This window comes from Dryobates pubescens, chromosome Z, assembly GCF_014839835.1.
Source record: "Dryobates pubescens isolate bDryPub1 chromosome Z, bDryPub1.pri, whole genome shotgun sequence".
Lineage (NCBI taxonomy): Eukaryota > Metazoa > Chordata > Aves > Piciformes > Picidae > Dryobates > Dryobates pubescens.
In genome coordinates, this window is record NC_071657.1 from 84,527,915 (window position 1) to 84,546,649 (window position 18,735).

Consider the following 18,735-nt stretch of genomic DNA (forward strand, 5'->3'; position numbering starts at 1 on the left):
TCAACACGATCTCCTTGGGGAAAAGCGAAAGGCTCAGCTGCCTGGGCAAATGAGGGGACATTATGCACATTCCAGTGGAGCTCCTGCCGACAGCAAGAGTGAAAGGAGGGCCTTTTGTCTATTTAATTAGACATTCAAAAAAATAATAATTAGGCTGGCCAATTTGCTTAGTGCGCCTGCAGGGTATATAGCACCCAATCACTCTTTTTTTTTCTTTTTTTTTTTTTTTAAATGCAAATTACAAAAATGCCTGATTTTCTGGGAAAGGTTTTCAAACTCTTCTACTAAGAGTATATGCTTTCAGAAGGAGTGGTCTGAACTGCAAAGGGCTCTGGGAAGGGTTGGATTCCATATTATCCATCATACTCTCGGCTCCCTTCCCATTGCATTTTAGATAATTATCTCCCCAGCACACAGAAACCACATCTTTTCTCACCTGCTCTGCTGCCATACTGTTCCTATCAGTGGTGATCATGAAGGGCCATGTTGAGGCAATCATCATGGGCATGAAAGACATGTTGTCCTAATTTGCCACTGGTGAGCTGCATCTGAGCTGGTGATGCTTCAGGGTGGCATGACTCAAGGGCAGCCATGGGAGAAAAGAACATTTGGCATCCAGAGGGAGCACTGTATGAAAACTTACGTTCCTTAGCCCACTGGTTAAAACAGGTGCACCAAACAGAACATTAAAAATGAGGCCAAGTATCGTCTGAGCACATCAAAAGCCTTCATTAGACCTGTATGATAAAAGTCAACTTCAACAACAAAGAAACATATGCTGCATATTATTATATTTTGTGGATCAAAATGAGGCACAAGGGAGGAGTGGGGCTTGAAGATTAAGCATCTCTTCCATGCAACACAATTCATCAGTCTGCTTAAAGCCCATGTTCTGAATACATTTCTGTCTTCTGGTTGATGGGGAATTTTGGTGCCAGGTCAAGGTATTAAACATGGAATGTAGTTGTAGTTTGCAAGGAGAGTTTTGCTGGAAATGTGAGCAGTATTCTTGAAGAGGTGTGGTTGTGCTCTGTATGGGGATAAGTACCTGCTTTTTTGCTAAAATAGATCTTTGAGTTTTCCAGTAAGTTCTCCCATAACCCAAAACTGTTGGGAGTCCAAAATTTACTCTCCCCTCTCAACCAGATTCTACTCATCACTGTTTCATGTGCTTCTGAAATCTTGATTTTGTTGATTTTTAGTCCTTCTTGTGTCTTTATTCTCAGTTGAACGTGAAGTGTATGTGTTACGGCATTTACTGTGTATGAGTGAGATCTCAGACTATCAGATCATCTAGGTTTGGGGAAGAATTCAGAATGTTACTTGGCACAAATTACTCTCAGCCCAACAAAATAGAAATGCTGAGTGCCCCTTGTTAGTTTTGCAGATTTTTATCACTTTGTTTGTTACTCCTTATTTTGGGCTAGGAGGAAGAAAAATCATACAATCCTTTTTAGTAAAAACTGTCATTACTTACATTTGCGTAATCTCACAGGAATTAGAAATTAATCTATCCTCAGTACATTTCTTTAGGGAAACAGTCTAAATTAATGGGAAAAATTTACATTTCTGACTGTTTGTGCATGTGTGTGTAGTCGAGCTACAAAATGTTATGTATGTATATTGCTTCTACAAAATGCTTCGTGAAGCTTCAAATACTTGATCAGAAGACTAGAGTCCCCTAACATTTTATAGAGATTTTAGCAGTCATAGAATTGATAGAATGTGATAAAAAGGTAACAATTCTGTATTTTGTTCTGAAAAATCAAAGTGTAACCCTACCTCCATTAAGAGCATCTTAAAAACACTCACTGGCCCTTGTGTTGTCTGGGTTTTGTCTTGTCTATGGAGAAACAATTTTGCTCTCAATTACTTAGTCCATTACATTTTTAAGGATGCAAACTACAACTCCATATTAAATTCTGAACATGACAAATCCCAATTAAATTGATACAATTTTTTAGTATGTTGCCAACTTAGGGTAAGGTTTCAAGTCTGTTTCATGGTTTAAGGCAAAAGTTTGGAGCTGTTTCTCAATCTGTCTTCACTAAATGACACTCACTGCATCTTACAGGGTTAATCTATGTTAAATGCAACCCCAAGGTCTCAGTGGGTTGTACAGGGAGTAATATTTTTTTAAAGTAAAGGACTTGAGTTGCACTCCATTAGTGATACTTAGATGCTCCATTGCTCCCACATTCCTCTCATGGGACAGAGGAAAGGCTGTAAAAGAAGGCTCACAAAGATGTACACAGTGTGCTACGCAAGTCCAGTGTTAATGGGACAAGAAATATTTCACTGGGGTTTGTGGGTCTTCCTGCTTTTTATGGAAGTGATACAGAAGATTTCTGGACTAAAGAAAATAAAAAGGCAAATGTCTTGCAGAGAGGGAGTTGAGAGATTTACAGGAAAGACTTAGTTCATCGCATTGCAGTGTTTTATGTGTGCAAGGCTTTACAAATATACTAAAGCTTCAGTCTGTGTTTGTGCTTTCACACCTTTTTTTAAAAGGTGTGTTTGGGTGATGCATGTGCAGTGCGTCTTTTGTCTGCTGTTTGGGGGACATTCAGTGTGCAGGCTCTGAAATGATCTGGTTTATTCCAACTTCAAAGCAACATGTCCAAGCACTCATTTACACTAAACAACAGAACAGTGGTGCCTTGCTCATGCACTATGATCTATTTCTTTTTATTCCCTTTCATCAGCTTAGCAATGATGACGCAGACAGAATGGCTTCTCCACAGTTTCTAAAACCTGTTTTCCTTTGGAACAAAAGTCTGGATCTATTTCTTTATTTCATCCAGCCATTTCTGATTCTCACTAGCTCTTATAGATAAACCCTGTTGGATGCAGCAAACACAGCCCAGGGTCTCAGTAACTATTTGACATTTAGCTGTTTTGAATTTAACTGATAAGAATTCAGTGGCATATACAGATGACCAAAAACCCCTCAGGAAGCTTCTGATCCAGATCTAGCCAGATCTAGGCCTGTTTAGGTGCCACAATCAAGAAAGACTTGTCTTCAGCTTAGTTTGGCTTCACACTGGTAAAACAATGCCACATGGAATAATTTCCTTCTTCCTTGGAAGTGCTTAGGAAAGAGTAGGTTGCTCAGACCTTCAGACCAGAAAGGTCTGAAGAAGAGAATTAAGGATAAACAAGGACACAGCAGTCTTGACAAAGTTTAGGATCCTCTCTCCTAGACTGCTGTGTGTTTAGTCTATGCATATATACATAAAATCCTGAAGACTGGGACTACACATGCATCAGAGTTTTTCCTGTCTAACTCTCATCTCTGAGAAACATGTGTTACCTAGAATATCCTAGAATATCAAGCTCTGTGGAAGCCACTTGAACAGCACTTCCCTATACTGTACCTTTGGTGGGCTTCTTTAAAGGCTCCCCATCCCAGAAGCTGGAGAGCAGGCTGAGGGAATGTCTTGTTTCCAGGTGGCAATACATGCATCCTACAATTTCATTGCCTACCACAGATTTTCCTTCAGCTGCTCATCTCATTTGCTTGTAGGGTCCCTATAAGCATGAACAGGCAGGTGGCACTGGCAAACATCCCAGGGAGACAGACAGTGTTCTCCCTTCTCACAGCTGGGTGAAAAGATCCAAGCTTACTTCTCCATGAATGCATCCTCATTAACACTTTAAACATCACCATGAACCCAGTATGACTCACTCTAATCTTCTGTAGCTTAGTAGAGCAAGGCACAGATAGGAACTTGCAAAGGTCATGCAACACACCTATACCAGTCTTTGCTGTGATCATTGCACTTGCAAGGCTCAGACTATTAGCTGGATAATAATAGCTCCTGTTTTCATATTTTATGAGGTCTGGACTCAAGACATCTGGGCAAATACCTGCCACTTCTGGGGCTTCATGTTGTTTTCTCTTTCCCTTAGGACCCACAACAGTTTAAACAACATCTCTCTCCCTCTTTATCTTCCCCTGCAGTTTAAAAGATTTCCCATGTATTCCAATCCTCCTTCTCTAAGTCTCATATATCTTCTCTTTCTGAGATTTACCCCAAATGTGATTAATCAGCTGTTTTTTACTTTTCTTGCAGATGGAAAATACTTCCACACCCAAGTCTAAATATCTTTTCCCTATTAATTGTACATTCAACATTAAACAACATGCTAGTGCTGAGTTGCAATATCTCGGTGTGAAGGGTAAAAAGAATGAATAGCTATTTAAATATAATCTAGTATTATGTTAGAAAACCCACTGGGAAAGGAGATGAGCTCATGAGTCACAGGTGAAAAAGAAAATTCAAGAACATAACCAAAAGATCTTGATATTAAACCCTGAGGCAGCTTTCTCACCTCAGAGGCTGGCCTCAGAGGAAGTGTCAGAAAATGTAAGGACCAACAATAAACCTTGGTGTCATTGAGAGCATGTATTCCAGAAGAATGACTCTTAGAGACCCTCAGAGGAAGAGTCATCAACACCTTTAAATGTGTTTTCCTCTCTGTCTAATCAAGGGCTGGGGAATGATGACAATGAAGTCCTACATATACCACAGTCTTGAATAATGTTCTGTCTTCTGGCTAAAATGTCCTATTTTTCTCCTCATATACCTGGGATAGATTGAATATTTGGCAGAATCAAAAACTCATCCAAATTCAGATATTGTTCCTTTCTTTCAGGTCAGGTGAAGCCACAGCCTTTGACAGGCAGAGCTGAGCTTTAGACCCAATTATGTGTGAGGAGCAATGCTCAAAGACACTGGGTTCAAAGGGAACTTGTCCATTAGATTTTATTCCAAGTCTGAATAACTGTTAAAATCTGTAGTGTGTTTTCTTTAAGCCTAAAATAACCCTGTCGTTTAGAATAGCATAGCATAGCATAGCATAGCATAGAATAGAATAGAATAGAATAGAATAGAATTCATGAGGTTGGAAAAGACCTTCAAGATCGTCAAGTTCAACCTATCACCCAACACCATCCAATCAACTAAACCATGGCACCAAGTGCCTCATCCAGTCTCTTAAATACTTCCAGTGATGGTGACTCCACCACCTCCCTGGGCAGCACATTCCAATGGCCAATCACTCCTCCTGTGAAGAACTTCTTCCTAACATCCAGCCTAAATCTCCCCTGGTGCAGCTTGAGACTGTGTGCTCTTCTTCTGGTGCTGGCTGCCTGGGAGATGAGACCAACTCCCACCTGGCTACAATCTCCCTTCAGGTAGTTGTAGACAGCAATAAGGTCTCCTCTGAGCCTCCTCTTCTCCAGACTAAGCAACCCCAGTTCCCTCAGCCTCTCCTCTTAGGGCTTGTGCTCCAAACCCCTCACCAATTTTGTTGCCCTTCTCTGGACACATTCCAGCCAATCAATATCTTTCCTAAACTGAGGGGCCCAGAACTGGACATAGGACTCAAGGTGTGGCCTATCCAGTCCTGAGGACAGGGGCAGAATGACCTCACTGCTCCTGCTGCCACACTGTTCCTGATCCAGGCCAGGATGCCATTGGCCTTCTTGGCCACCTGTGCACACTGATGGCTCATGTTCAGCCTACTATCAACCACTGTCCCCAGGTCCCTTTCTGCCCGGCTGCTCTCCAACCACTCCAACCCCAGTCTCTAGTACTGCATGGGGTTATTGTTGCTAATGTGTAGAACCTTGCACTTAGATGTGTTAAATCTCATGCCGTTGGACTATGCCCTTCTGTCCAGCCTGTCAAGGTCTTCAAATTTACTGATGATGGACCCAATCCCCTTGTCCAGATTATCAATAAAGATTCTGAACAGGATGGGGCCCAACACTTATCCCTAGGTCACACCACTAGTGACTGGCTGCCAGCTGGATGTGGCACCATTCACCACCACTCTCTGGGCTTGGCCCTCCAGCCAGTTCCTAACCCAGCGCAGAGTGCTGCTGTCCAAGCCATCGGCAGACAGCTTGTACTCATGGAAAGCTCTTTCTAGCTGTGACTTATTGTGAAACTGATTACAGTAAATGGGAAATTAAAATCTTCTGGTTAATTGTGGAAATTCAGGATTGCATGATCCTGCTGATAGCTGGCACCTTGTTGTCCTTTCAAGACTGTATTTTCAAACATATAGAATGCATCAGCATGCAGTTGGATCAGCTAGTTCAAAGTCGCCCTGGCTGATCCTATTCATGCTCTCCACTGTCTGTTAAAACTTATTTCAGGGGCAGAAAAAAGGCTCCTACAGATCCTCATGTGTAGTGTTTTATATTCGATGACTCTGCTGAAGGATGATGTACACCATTCCACATTCACCTGCTGGAAGAAAATAAGTGACATCAAACTTTTGTTCACATCTGCCCTTTCGACCGTGATTGAAATCGATGGAAGTGTGCCCATCAATAGAAACTGGAAAAGATCCACAGAACATTGTGTTCTAGCACGTGTACTAAGGACAACCATTTAAAATCAAGTATTAAGGGAATAAAAGGAAACACAAAAACATTGCATGTCTTTTTATAAGAAGAAGGGTCTAGAGCAGAGCCTGGGAAGAGGTGAGGGAACTCATCACCTTGAGATTTTGATGTCTGTTCTGTTCCCTACTACCATGTGACTTTTGATCACTCATGTAACTTTGATTCCTTTCTCCTTATCACCTTTCCTGCATTGCCTGCTAAGGTTGTGGTTTCTTTTCATTTGTTCGTTTCTTGCAGATAGTGCCTTTGGCATTAAGGCACATCAGGCTGTTAGTGTCATAGGCTTAAGACACCAGTGAAAGTCTATAGCTGCACCTAAAATGTGTGCAGACCCAAAAATCAAATATAGTGGATGATCAAGCCCCCTCACACTGCAGTTATATTTAGTAGGTTTTCAGCAACAGGACAAAAATGTGAGAAGTGGTGAGAGGAGGAGACTGGAGGAAATAAAAAAGGTAGTCCTACTAAAAAATTCTGCATTTGTAAATACAATTCAACCTCTTAGGTCAATTCAGGGACACATTACAATTCTAATGTCTTTATTTAATGTAAAGTTTCCTTGTCAGTGGGGTTTTATACAGCATTAATAATACATTTATAGCTAGTGTCCACAATTAATTGCAAAGCATTTATGTCACTGAATAGTTAGAATGCATTAAGATAATCACTCTTCATGCAATGTCTTTTTTTATTATTTTTTTTGGTAAAGGTTTTGCTGATCATTATAATTGGCTTGTTATTACACAGGGATGTAATAACACCTCTTTGTATAGTAGCTCATAGCACATCAATAGTGAATGCATTCCCTCTATTGGAAGGAATGTACACTTAGAATATAGCTGAATAAGTGCAATCCATGCAGTCAAATGAAGTTCCTAATGAACTGTCTTACAAGAGACAAAATAACAAGCCTTTTATTATGTGTTTTTCAACTGATGAACTTGTAGTTAAGGTTACATTGGCATTTCTTTAAAAAATGAAAAGCAACTTTTGCTGTTATTTTGGAGGAGCATTAAGGAAAAAGTGAACATATAGGCCATTTGCCTATGTTGAATAAAGTGAAGACTACTGATGGGATGACCAATGATCACACCTTACAGATTTCCTTTGCTTGTTGGGATTTTTAAAGCTTCTCTGTGCATTTGGTCTGACATTCACAAAAAAATCAAAATGGTCTCACCCAAAGTTCATTTCCAGTTCCTGGAAGGGCAATGTATTGAAATGCCCTAATAAGTTAGCAATGAGTTAGGTATGAAGGGCTTGGTGTTTCCTTACTCCTGTTGTGTGGATTCTTTTTATTCTGTATTTTGCCAAGTGATACTTTAATCAAAATGTGCAAACAATCCATGGGCAAGGCCTGTAATGCAAAACATTCAGTTTCTTTCCCTATGTCAAAACTTCGTTGTTACTAATTGAGGTACCAGGAATGCAGAGGCCTTGGAAAAGTTCTGGTATGAAATGTGAGGTAGGAAAAGAAAAATTAGTACAAAGGAAATTGAGGTATCTGGCAGGTAACTCAGAATTGGGATAAAAAGTTTATAGGTGACTAACAAAAAGTGCTGTGAGGCATTCAAAGTTATTCTCCTGCCTGTCAATATTATTCCAAGTTTGAATTTCAATTCTTTCTGGCAACTTACAACTGTATACATGTGAGATTAATCTATCTTTATTCAGATGCCTAACCCAAACTGAAATCAATTCTCACCAATTACCTAAAAATATTATATATGTATAAAAAAGTAAAGGGTCATTTCCAAATCTGGTATAGTTTTTGCAGACATACTTCTGTATAAGGTATTTTCAGCATATAAACTGGATCCACTGTCCAGGACATATTGCTCTGTGCCTATTTCTTCATGACTATCACTTGTTTATTATGTGATTCTAAAGGTCTTTGAATCTACAGTAAACCTTGGTCTTTCTGAAAAGTGAGTTGCGTGTCATGCAGGAGCTAGGAAATGCCTGGAATATAGTCAATAACTTCAGCTATTGGAACACAAAGATTACAACTGAGCACATTAAGTAAGACTGCCTCAACCCTGAGGCTGTGATGCAGACTGAGCTCTCATCTCTGATTGGTTATTTCTGTGAGAAGGGCTTTGCATCTTGCCTGCTGGGATCCTACATCATAGTATCACAGCTTGCAGAAAGTTTCAAGGCTCAGCAGACACTAAGGGCCAAGAAAACTTTTCTCAATGGCATACAGAGCACTTTCCAACTGGTATATAGATTTTGCAGTATGTACATGAAATCTGTTTGAGAAGTAGAAAATACCTATGTAAATAATTTAACTGAGTAAATTGCATCTAGTGCTTTTACCTAGAAACTTGGCCTCATTGGAGCCTTGGTCTTAGGGACAGAAGACATTTTAAATAGAACTTCTAAGCCGCTGCCCTTAAAATACTGGATTAATTTTGCCTTGCTTTACAGATAGACGTTAGGCATATTGTCTGAGTCACTCATTTCAGCTGCTCATCTGGACAGTGGAGGGAGAGAGGTGCTTCCAAACTGTAATTCACTCCTTTCTAAGATAGATGGGTTAAAGGGTGCTCGGAAGTTTCCCTTCTCTCTCTCTCTCTCCAGGGAATCTGGAATGAACCTATGGCAATTAACTCAGATTTAGATCTCTCATTTTTAGACACCTGAAGAGAGGTAAGATGAATTGCAGCTTTCACCTTTTCATGCCATAGTTTTCCATCTGCCTCGTAAGAATAATGATACTTGACTTTTCTGAAACTCTAGTTAAGACCTATGAATAAAAATTACTATATAAAACCAATGGATTGTAGGAGATACTGGGGTTCTGTCCTAAAAAGGGCAGACAACTTTGTCCATTAACATACTTACTTCATAACACCAGGGGAATAGAGATAATCTGATAAATTTTTGTTCTTATTTAAAGAGTCAATTTCTATTTTAATTTTTGTATTTGAGCTTGCTACCACTCCCATTTTTTTTAGCAGAAGGTGAAAACAAAAAAAAAAAAAACACAAACAAAAAAAGGTAAAAAACCCTTCAGATTAAAAGCATCAATGTCTTATATTTTGGTTTAGTTTGGGTTTTTGTTTGGTTTTTTCCCATAATTAAGAAAAATATTTTTATCTTTAAAACCAGCTTGTTTTGGAATCTGTGATGGAAAATTAATATGGCCCTTTGTAATATCATTTGTAGAGAGGTAATTTTCAAGGCAGCGCTGCACTGAAACATTTTCCCCCAGGGAGTGTAAACAGTTGACTTCAATTAGTGAGGGACTGTTTCCTTTCTTTTCAATTTTAAGCGCAGTCTTGCAGCCTAATCCTGCACAGAGGAAGGGAAAGCTCTAGATAGGGCAATAAAGTGCAGCTTGGAAGACTGAAGTTTAACTTCTTGCTGTGGCATAGATTTTCTCCTTTATTATTTTCACTCCATTTCTATTTGGTGACTAATATATTTGTCTGAATATATACATAAAATTGGCCAAACATCTTCCTCTGATTCCAGTATCATTCTATAAAATAGCATGAGTACTGAAAAGATACGTGTATTTGAGATTATTAGGCACTCACATTCTTTAACCATTAGTTCCACTGAATTAACTTGGTTAGATAAAGATGTTTGGAAGTGCCAGATGTGTTTCACCAATCAGATCTTACATAAGGTCAATGGGTCTTGGATGTACAAATATTCCCTTGGAAAATATTTCCAAATAATGATGTTCTTCCAAAAAGCTGGAGACAACTTTATGGGCCTGACTTAGTGCCCACATGGTTTAGTTGGGTGATACATTGGACTCAATGATCTCAAAGGTCTTTTCCATCCTGGTTAATTCTGTATTCTGCATTCTGCATTCCTCACACCTTTACAATGGACTCAGATTTGTTCCTGCAAAAGACACTACCTTCTCATGTTTGTAGGAACCGGAGCAGAACATGTCCCATACCAGAGCAGGTTTAGTTCAAGGCACAAGCTGAGATTTACCAATGAATGGGACTACAAGAGTGTCAAAACTAAGGGATAAGTAGCTGAAAGATATTAGGACTGGCTTTAGTGGAGGAGTTCTTTCTTGTAGCATCAAACCTAGTATGCAGGAATTCATAGGTAGTAAAACATTTCCTGCCTATGAACCATCATATGAATGGTAATTAATTCCCACAAATCTCTATTTTATCCACCTCTTGAGTCACTGATGAATGGCCAGATGCACTGATTATAAACCACAAAATACTGACACTTCCAAGCAGCCGTTCAATTAACATGAAATTATGTTTCTACATTGAATTAGTTGCTTTCTTGGATTTTTTTTTTCAACAAAATGAATCTGACTATTATTATAATGAATAGCTAATGAAGAAGAGATGTGGGAGAATGGGCCAGAACCTCAGGCAAGGGGGAATGAAGATAGTAAGAGTTTAATGACTTTAGAGATTGGACTGAACCAAAGCAGTCTCTCCACTCCCTAGGTCAGAAATCTAATTATTTACTGTCTATCTTGCAGCAGTGCCTGGGAGACTAGTTATGAACCATGACACCAGGTTTGTTGTATAATGCAGAACAGATAGAGGCCTTCTTTTCCTTGAGAGGTTACTGTCTAAACATAAGACAGTGTCTGAATGCACACCTGTCCTATAATGTCTTCCCAGCTTTGAGAAAAAAGATTATGCTGGGTTCAAAACAGTGACTGAAGCTAGTAAATCAGTCCAGGGACTGTGAAGTTAGGTTCTACCTGGGGAAAAGAAGCACTACAGACAGCTTTCAAGCAAAGCTCACTTTGAGAACACATCCTCTGAGATAAAGTTAGTGACGTCCTGAATAACACACATAAGACTTTAGACTAATAGCACGGCCTCCTTCTTGACAAGGAGAATAGAATAGAATAGAATAGAATAGAATAGAATAGAATAGAATAGAATAGAATAGAATAGACCAAGTTGGAAGAGACCTTCAAGATCATCGTGTCCAACCTATCATCCTTCCTGTTGAACATTCCCACCCTGTGGTTCTGGTTGGCATATTTGGTCACAGCTCAGGCCAGGCAGATGGTTGTGGTGTTCAAATTCACTGATGTAAAAAAAAAAAAAAAAAAAAAAAGGTTCAACAGTAGCTTGAGGGACACTTCATAGCTGTTACATCACCATGCTACTTGCTATAGGGGAGGCAGGTCCATGGGTACTGTGGGAGAAATAAGACTGCAGGAGTAAACTGGTATATAGCAGAATATCAACTGTCTCTTTATAAGGAATTTGTCCAAGGAACCAAATACACCGAGAAAAAAAGAAAGGGTCAAACTTCCTGTCTCACAACAAAAATTCAAATCCTTATGCAAGTATATATTCTCTAGTGTTTGCAATGAGCTGAATGTATCCCTGTCTTTCCTTGATCTCAGTGTGTGATCCAGCACTCTTCCCAGGTATTACAGGCAATGCGTTTTTCATTAGAGCCTGTCATCTTCCCTAATTGAAATTTGGACTTGAGAAAGGCCAAAACACTGGAGCACTAACCGTTTTCTGGTGTTTCTGACTAGATTAAAAGGGAATTAACAGGTTTTAGAACTAGAAGTAATTATTAGAGCTCATTTAACCTCTTGCATAAAACGACTGTAAAATTCCGCCCAGATGTGCTGTGCTGAGACTTCTAACTTGTATTTGACTGGAGAGTAAATAAATTTACCCAGGGAGTTACTCTTTTGAGGCTTCAGCACTATTTTGATGTCAAACAGGTAGGATATGTGGAGATGAACTCTCTGAAAAGAATCAGAATGGTTTGGGCTGAGATTCTCATCAGCCAGTACCCACATGTCCTTCTCAGGGCTGCCCTCTATCCATACTCCACCCAGCCTGTATTTGCACTTGGGATTGCTCTGATACAGGTGCAGAACCTTGCACTTCACTTTGTTGAATGTTATGAGGAACTTGCTGAGGGTGCATTCAATTCCACTGCCCATGTCACCAGCAAAAATGATAAACTGATCCCACTTCCACCCCCTGAGGAATACCACTCATCATTTGTCTTCACAAAGACATCAAGCCACTGAGCATCATTCTTTGAATGCAACCAGCAATCTAATTCCTTATCCACTGAGTGGTCCACCCATCAGGTCCTTGTCTTTCCAATTCAAAGACCAGGATGTCTTGGGGGACAGTGTCAAATGCTTTACACAAGTCCAGGCAGACTACATCAGTTACTCTTCCCTTATCCATCAACACTGTTACCCCATCACAGAAGGCCATGAAGCTTGTCAGGCACTACTTGCCTTTGGTGAAACGTCTTTATTTTTCATTGCCTTAGCAGTTTCCAGAAGTATCTGTTCCAGGATCATTCCCAGCACAGAGGTGATACTGACTGCTGCAACTCCCTAGGTCTTCCTTTTTGAAAATGTGTTTTATGTTTTCCCTTTTCCAGTCAGTGGTAACTTCACCACATTGCCATGACTTTTCAAATATGCTGGCAAGTGGACTGGCAACTTCATCTGTCACTTCCCTCAGGACTTGCAGATGGATCCCATCAGGTACCATGGACTTGTATGTTTTGAGATTTTTCTAGGTGGTCTCAAACCTGATCTTCACTTAGGAGGGGTGATTTTTCATTTTCCCAGTTCTTGATTTTGCCTTCTGTAAACTGGGAAGGATGTTTAAAGCCCTTGCCAGTGAAGACTGAAGCAAAAAAGTCATTGAGTACCTCAGCCTTCTCCTTATGCTGGATAACCAGGTCCTCTGTTTCCTTGCAGAGAGGGCCCCCCTATTTCTTAGTCTTTCTTTTATCTTTTAAAAGCTTTTAGAATCTTAATGTTTCTTCTAAAAGCTTTGAATATTTTGAAAAGTACTTCAATAAGTAATGATACCATTTTTGCAATAAATGCCTAGACCTGGTAGGATGTAATTTCCAGTCAAATTAATATAAATGAAAACTTGGTTTCTGCCTTAAATATACACGTCTGCCACCACCCAGGCTCTCTTAAAAAAAAGCAGGAGTGGCAGTGTTTTCCTGGGGCAAAGTTTTCCTTCTTTTTATCATAAGAGACCTTCAAAGAGGCGCAGCTGAACAGATGAAAACTTTCATTGTGTCTGTGAACAAAATGGAGGCCATTCAGAGAAAGAAGCTTCCTATCACATGTGGAAGAATCAATTGCATTACTTGTCCTGTATGTTCTCAAATGAACAGCACTGTCATTTCCCATCTACTATATTTCCATGCCAACATAAATGTTCTTTCTCCTTGAATGTCTGCTTTCTTAGTCTTACCATGTGCCAAAGAGCTGAGATACTTCCAGTGCTTTTCAGAAAGTTGTTCCCCATCTCAAAAGGAATAGCTCACCTGCCTTAGCCAGCATCCACAGAAATAGGTCTTAGTATGTGTTGACAGACAATGTAAAGTGGCAGAATTTCTATGGGCAAATAACCAGGGAAAAATCCACTAATTTGCAGACATTAGTAACATGCTGACCTTTAGCAACTCTGTAAACCTTCACTCTCTCTTTAAAGTATGTATCTGTCCTTAACGGGAAAAACTTGTAAATAAGGATTGAAATCAGCAGTAGATTGTAGTGCTGGCTATGTTATTTGCTTGCCCTGCTGTATTTAGGATCCATTTATTTCTAGCTGCCTTTTTTTTTTTTTTTTTTTCCCTGTCTTGAATCTAAAAAAAGAAGTGACCAGCCTGGCAGTGACATGTGATTAATAGATTGCACCTTTAGAAAAGAGTTAGCAGAAGGAGATTAGCATTGCAGCCTATTATTTATTAATTAAATGCAGACACCCTATTTATACCAATGCTGATGACATTAGTTCATGTCCATGCTTTAGGAGTGCATTATCCATCCGGTCTCCTAGCATAGTAATGATTGTTATTAAGGCAGTAGATTTTACTGGGCTCCTTCTGTCACTTGCTTCTGTTCTAAGCAAAGTTAAAAGGCCAACCTGAACTTTTTTGTTGAAGTGACTGCTCTATCTTTGACAGCCTGGGTTGCCTTGCTGTAACTCTTAGCTTCTTTGAGATATCACTGCTTGCTCTGGAGCAAGGGAGATCTGTACCATTCTGTGGCTAGGAATGCAGTAAAGACTAAGTGTGCAGCACCATATGCTGTACAAGACCTTCACCATTGCATACAGCAGAGAGGATTACATTGGGGACATATAGGTACCTGCTGGCAGTATTTCAATTAGCAGGATGGGAAAGAGCTATAACAAATGCTGTCATTTAGCAGTGCCAGAGCAGGATATTATATTTCACATGGCTCTTGTTTTAATAAGATGCTCCTCCTGCCTGCAAAATGTTCAGAGGAAACTCCTGAAGCCAATTAATCTCTGAGGTTTCCATGATTCCTAGTAGCTTTTTTCAAGATCTTATCATCAGATGCAGGAAAACCAACAAGTAGGTTGCAGAATTTTGATTCCCACCTAACAGTGGCTTAAGGAAACCCATGGCCTGTTCGACCAGACATGAATCTTGGGACAAGCAAATGGCTGTAAGACTGCTCTTTCCCATGCCTTTGAAAAAGAGAATGTTGGTCTAGGACACAGTTCTTCTGATTTTATGTAAGGAATAGTTATTCACCAGCTCCAGACAAAACATAAACAAATACATGGCCCTTGATTGAATCCACCATCATCACAAGAGTCAGTAAAGGTCATAGATCACATACATTTTACCTTCAGAGTAAAGATGGAGCTCCAGGTAAACCTTCACATTCATCAGTCAATGTCCTCGAAAAATGGCAGTTCAGGTATCCCCAATCCAGATACTAAATTATCCCTGCAGAAGCATGTCATAAGTGCTTAGATTTGGTAGGGTTTCTTGATGGTGTCTAATGTGCAGTCTCTTCTGTGATTGTGTCTGGTGGGTTTCCCAGACATTAAAGGACACGTAAAATGAATTAGTCTCTTGCTGGTATCTTCTTCCTGTAAGCAACTGCTTTCACTCTTAGTGAGACTTTGTGCAGGCAAAGCAGGCAGGTAGCCTGATCCTGTGTTAAAGTTTTCTCTCTACTCTGTGAAAATTCATCAGTCTCCAGAGATAAAGAGATGAGGTTCCATGAGTACCAGTATCCACTCAGGAAACTATTTAGGGTTTGGTTTAAAGCATATTCACGCTCCAGAGGCCTTTGGACCAAGGACTCCATGGAAGATTTCCACAAGAATAGTCCAGGTACCTAAGCCTTAAATATTTTCTTACCACCAGTTTGCTGTTTTGTTATTTGAATTTTCTTCAGTAATCACATTCCCTCTCTGAAAGCTGAACATTGCAGCAGCCAACAGTTTAAAGTGAACATTGAAGTTGTCTTTAAACATTATCTGCACTATGATACAATCTGAACATATACAAAAGATATTCAAAATATGAATTAAGAGAGGGAATGGGAGGAGCTATCCTGCACTGTTTCTCACAGTATGAGGTCTGCCTTTCACAGTCTAATGAAGTACAGGTACAGTTAGTAGATTTGCTACCAGAAAGGGCATATACTCATTTCCCCTTCTGCATAATTATGTAACAGCTGAGATGCTGAGATGTGAGTATAGGAGAAACTATGGCCATACAAACAAACCACTGAAAATGGGAACTATAGCTGATGCTAAAATTGTTATTAAAAAAAATAGGTTGCGGGTTGCAGCAACTGATAGAAAAATTTTGCAGAAGAGTTTCTCCCTGTGTGTATATGCTTCAACTGTTTTTTGTGCTCCTTTTCTTTTTCTGTCCTCCAGATCTTATAGGTTGTCACATTTAGACATTCCTTCTTATGGACATGCCTCAAGTACTAAGCCAGTTATGAACATCTCCATTCCTAACGACAGGAAAGAATTGAGTGGGTTGCAAAGTGAAACTGTCCCTATTGATGTACCAGCAATATGAAGCTCCTCATCCTTACCTGCAGAGCAAAGGGCAGAAAGATGGTTTTAAAATGGATGATACTCTGTTGAGTGATGTAGATAATACTCAGTGGCTCTCAATACCTCTTTCGGCCTCTTTGTCTTGGTCATTGTGTGGATGAGAAAACTGAGGAGCTGGTTTCAGAGCACCACCTCATTGCACAATTTAGAGCAGAAGTCATGTCTTTTAAATTCTAATCAATGCCTTATTTACATTTGGCCTTATTATTTATATTATTTTCCTCTTTTTCCCATCTCAGCTTTGCATAAGTCTTCTGGCTTTTGTAAATGTGCTCAAATGTAAATCACAGAGAAGAGTGATGCATCTCTGGGGAATCTGGAGAAGAGTTCCTTTTGCCCCCAGCCTGTTAAAAACTTAGCACCACCCATGTACATCTTCCATGTGGAAGGGGAACATCTTGCTGCTGGCATTACAGGAAAAAAGGAAATGATGGTGCTATCCTACTGGAAAGGATATAGCCCCGTTCCTGACCTCCCTGCATTCCCTGTTCTGTAGGAATCCATCATCACTAGCCTGTCAGTTACATTATCTCCTGCATGCAGCAGTGCAAACATGCAGTAAAACACATACAAATGTCTAGCCACAAAAGGCTCAGCTACTGCTCTGTCCAAATAAAACACCCTAAACAGACAGTGGGTTAGGATATTTTCCTTTTAAAGCTCCTTTGAAGGTTTGATTCCCCTGCCCAACACCCACCTTTTTTATGCAAATGTTTTACCTATACCACCCAAATGCCAGGAAATCTTAGAACAGTAAATACCCCTGCAGCACAAACAAAATCGTGCTTTAGAGAAATTGTTTGGCTTCTCAAAGCCATGACCTTGCCCTTTAGAATGAAGGGTATGCTTCTGAAAAGCTCTCCTCTTTCAGACTTCTGCTTTCAGCACACTTGCAGCTGTACCACCTTCACCTCTGATGGTATCACAGCTTCCCAAGCTCAGTGAGGACACTTGGCCCGGGGAGACATTCAAGTGAGGTCTTCAAATTCCAGAAAGTGCTTTGCCATTGAGTTGTCATTAAAGCCACACCTTAAGAAGGCAACAAGGCAATTTGCTCTAAGTTATCCCACCTTTTGGCTGGAATCAATAAAAACTCTGCTCTTTCCTTCTAAAGGAAATCAGACTTGTACAATCCGGCTGTTTGTGTGTGCTGGGCCCATTTATCAGTCAGTCTGTCAAGGGCTCCTCCTTGAGGCTTTGAACCCCCTGGGTAATTTAACCTATTGGTGATGGGGTGGAAGAGGTCCCAAAGCTATTGGGTTCCTATAAATTCCATGAAAATAGACAGCCAGGCAGAGCAGAGATTTCTCATTAGTGTTCATAAGCCCATCATTTATTAGACATCACTGAACCCATGGGGGTAGGGACACTGGAAGAGGCTTTGTGCATTTGGTTACCCATGAAGCAACTTGTTTCAGTGTATGCACTCTGATACCCTGTCAAGAGGCCTCCTGTAGTAACAGCTTGTTGATTTTAACAGGATGTCAGACAGATTTCTTAGCTCCTTTCTGCTGATTTCAACAGTGCTTCACACAGCAGAAAAGCCATTCTGCTTGTTGCATTTCCCTTCCCTCCCCAGCCAAATCCACCATGGAGAGTCCCTGTACATTGTTTAACAACTAGCACAATATCAAAGGTGGCTGCTTTTCAGTGAGAAGTATCTGAAAGTAATGGCAGTAACAGGAAAGGTTTATGAAATGTTTCTGATATATCAACATAAAAAGTACAGTTCAAATATAAGATGGTATGTGTTTTTCAGTCATATCTTCACGTTGTCAAGAAGGACTTCAAGGTTAAAAAAGGTGTGTGAACAAATCTTATTTTCTTTTGTCATGGTTCAACCTCTATCCATTCTTCTTCCAAGCCCTTTTCACTTGGCAGTGTTGACTTTTGTGTGTTTGTCATGTGGAATAAACAAATCTGAGGTGTTACTCAAAACATCTCTGTTCGTGAAGTGCAGGAAAGTACATTCTGAAGGAAACCTCCACAGACCCAGGTGTGTGGAAGTTTACCTATCTGCAGGACAGATAGTGCTTCATCTTTAGTTCTGCTTTCCTGGATAGAAATCTAGTGTCTCAGCATTACCCAAGCATACTTCTGGATGCCGGTATGTGGATAGAGATGTTCCTGTTATAACCAGTATAATATACTACAGACGACTTGTAGGTCAAGTGGTCTAATAAACTTTTTAGATGTATCATAGTATCAGTCAGGGTTGGAAGGGACCACAAGGATCATCTAGTTCCAACCCTCCTGTCATGGGCAAGGACACCCCACACTAGATCAGGCTGGCCAGAGCCTCATCCAGCCTGCTCTTAAACACCTCCAGGGACGGCACCCCAACCACCTCCCTGGACAACCCTGCACTTGGTCTTGTTGAACCTCATGAGGTTGGCTTGTGCCCACCTCTCCAGCCTGTCAAGGTCTCTCTGGATGGCATCCCTTCCCTCCAGC

General features: G+C 40.3%; 1 protein-coding gene across 11 annotated transcripts in view; it reads left to right on the plus strand.

Moving 5' to 3' along the window:
• The window catches only part of CELF4 (CUGBP Elav-like family member 4), an 813,218-nt gene that overhangs the window by 463,576 nt on the left and 330,907 nt on the right, over positions 1–18,735 (plus strand). The window lies entirely within an intron of this gene.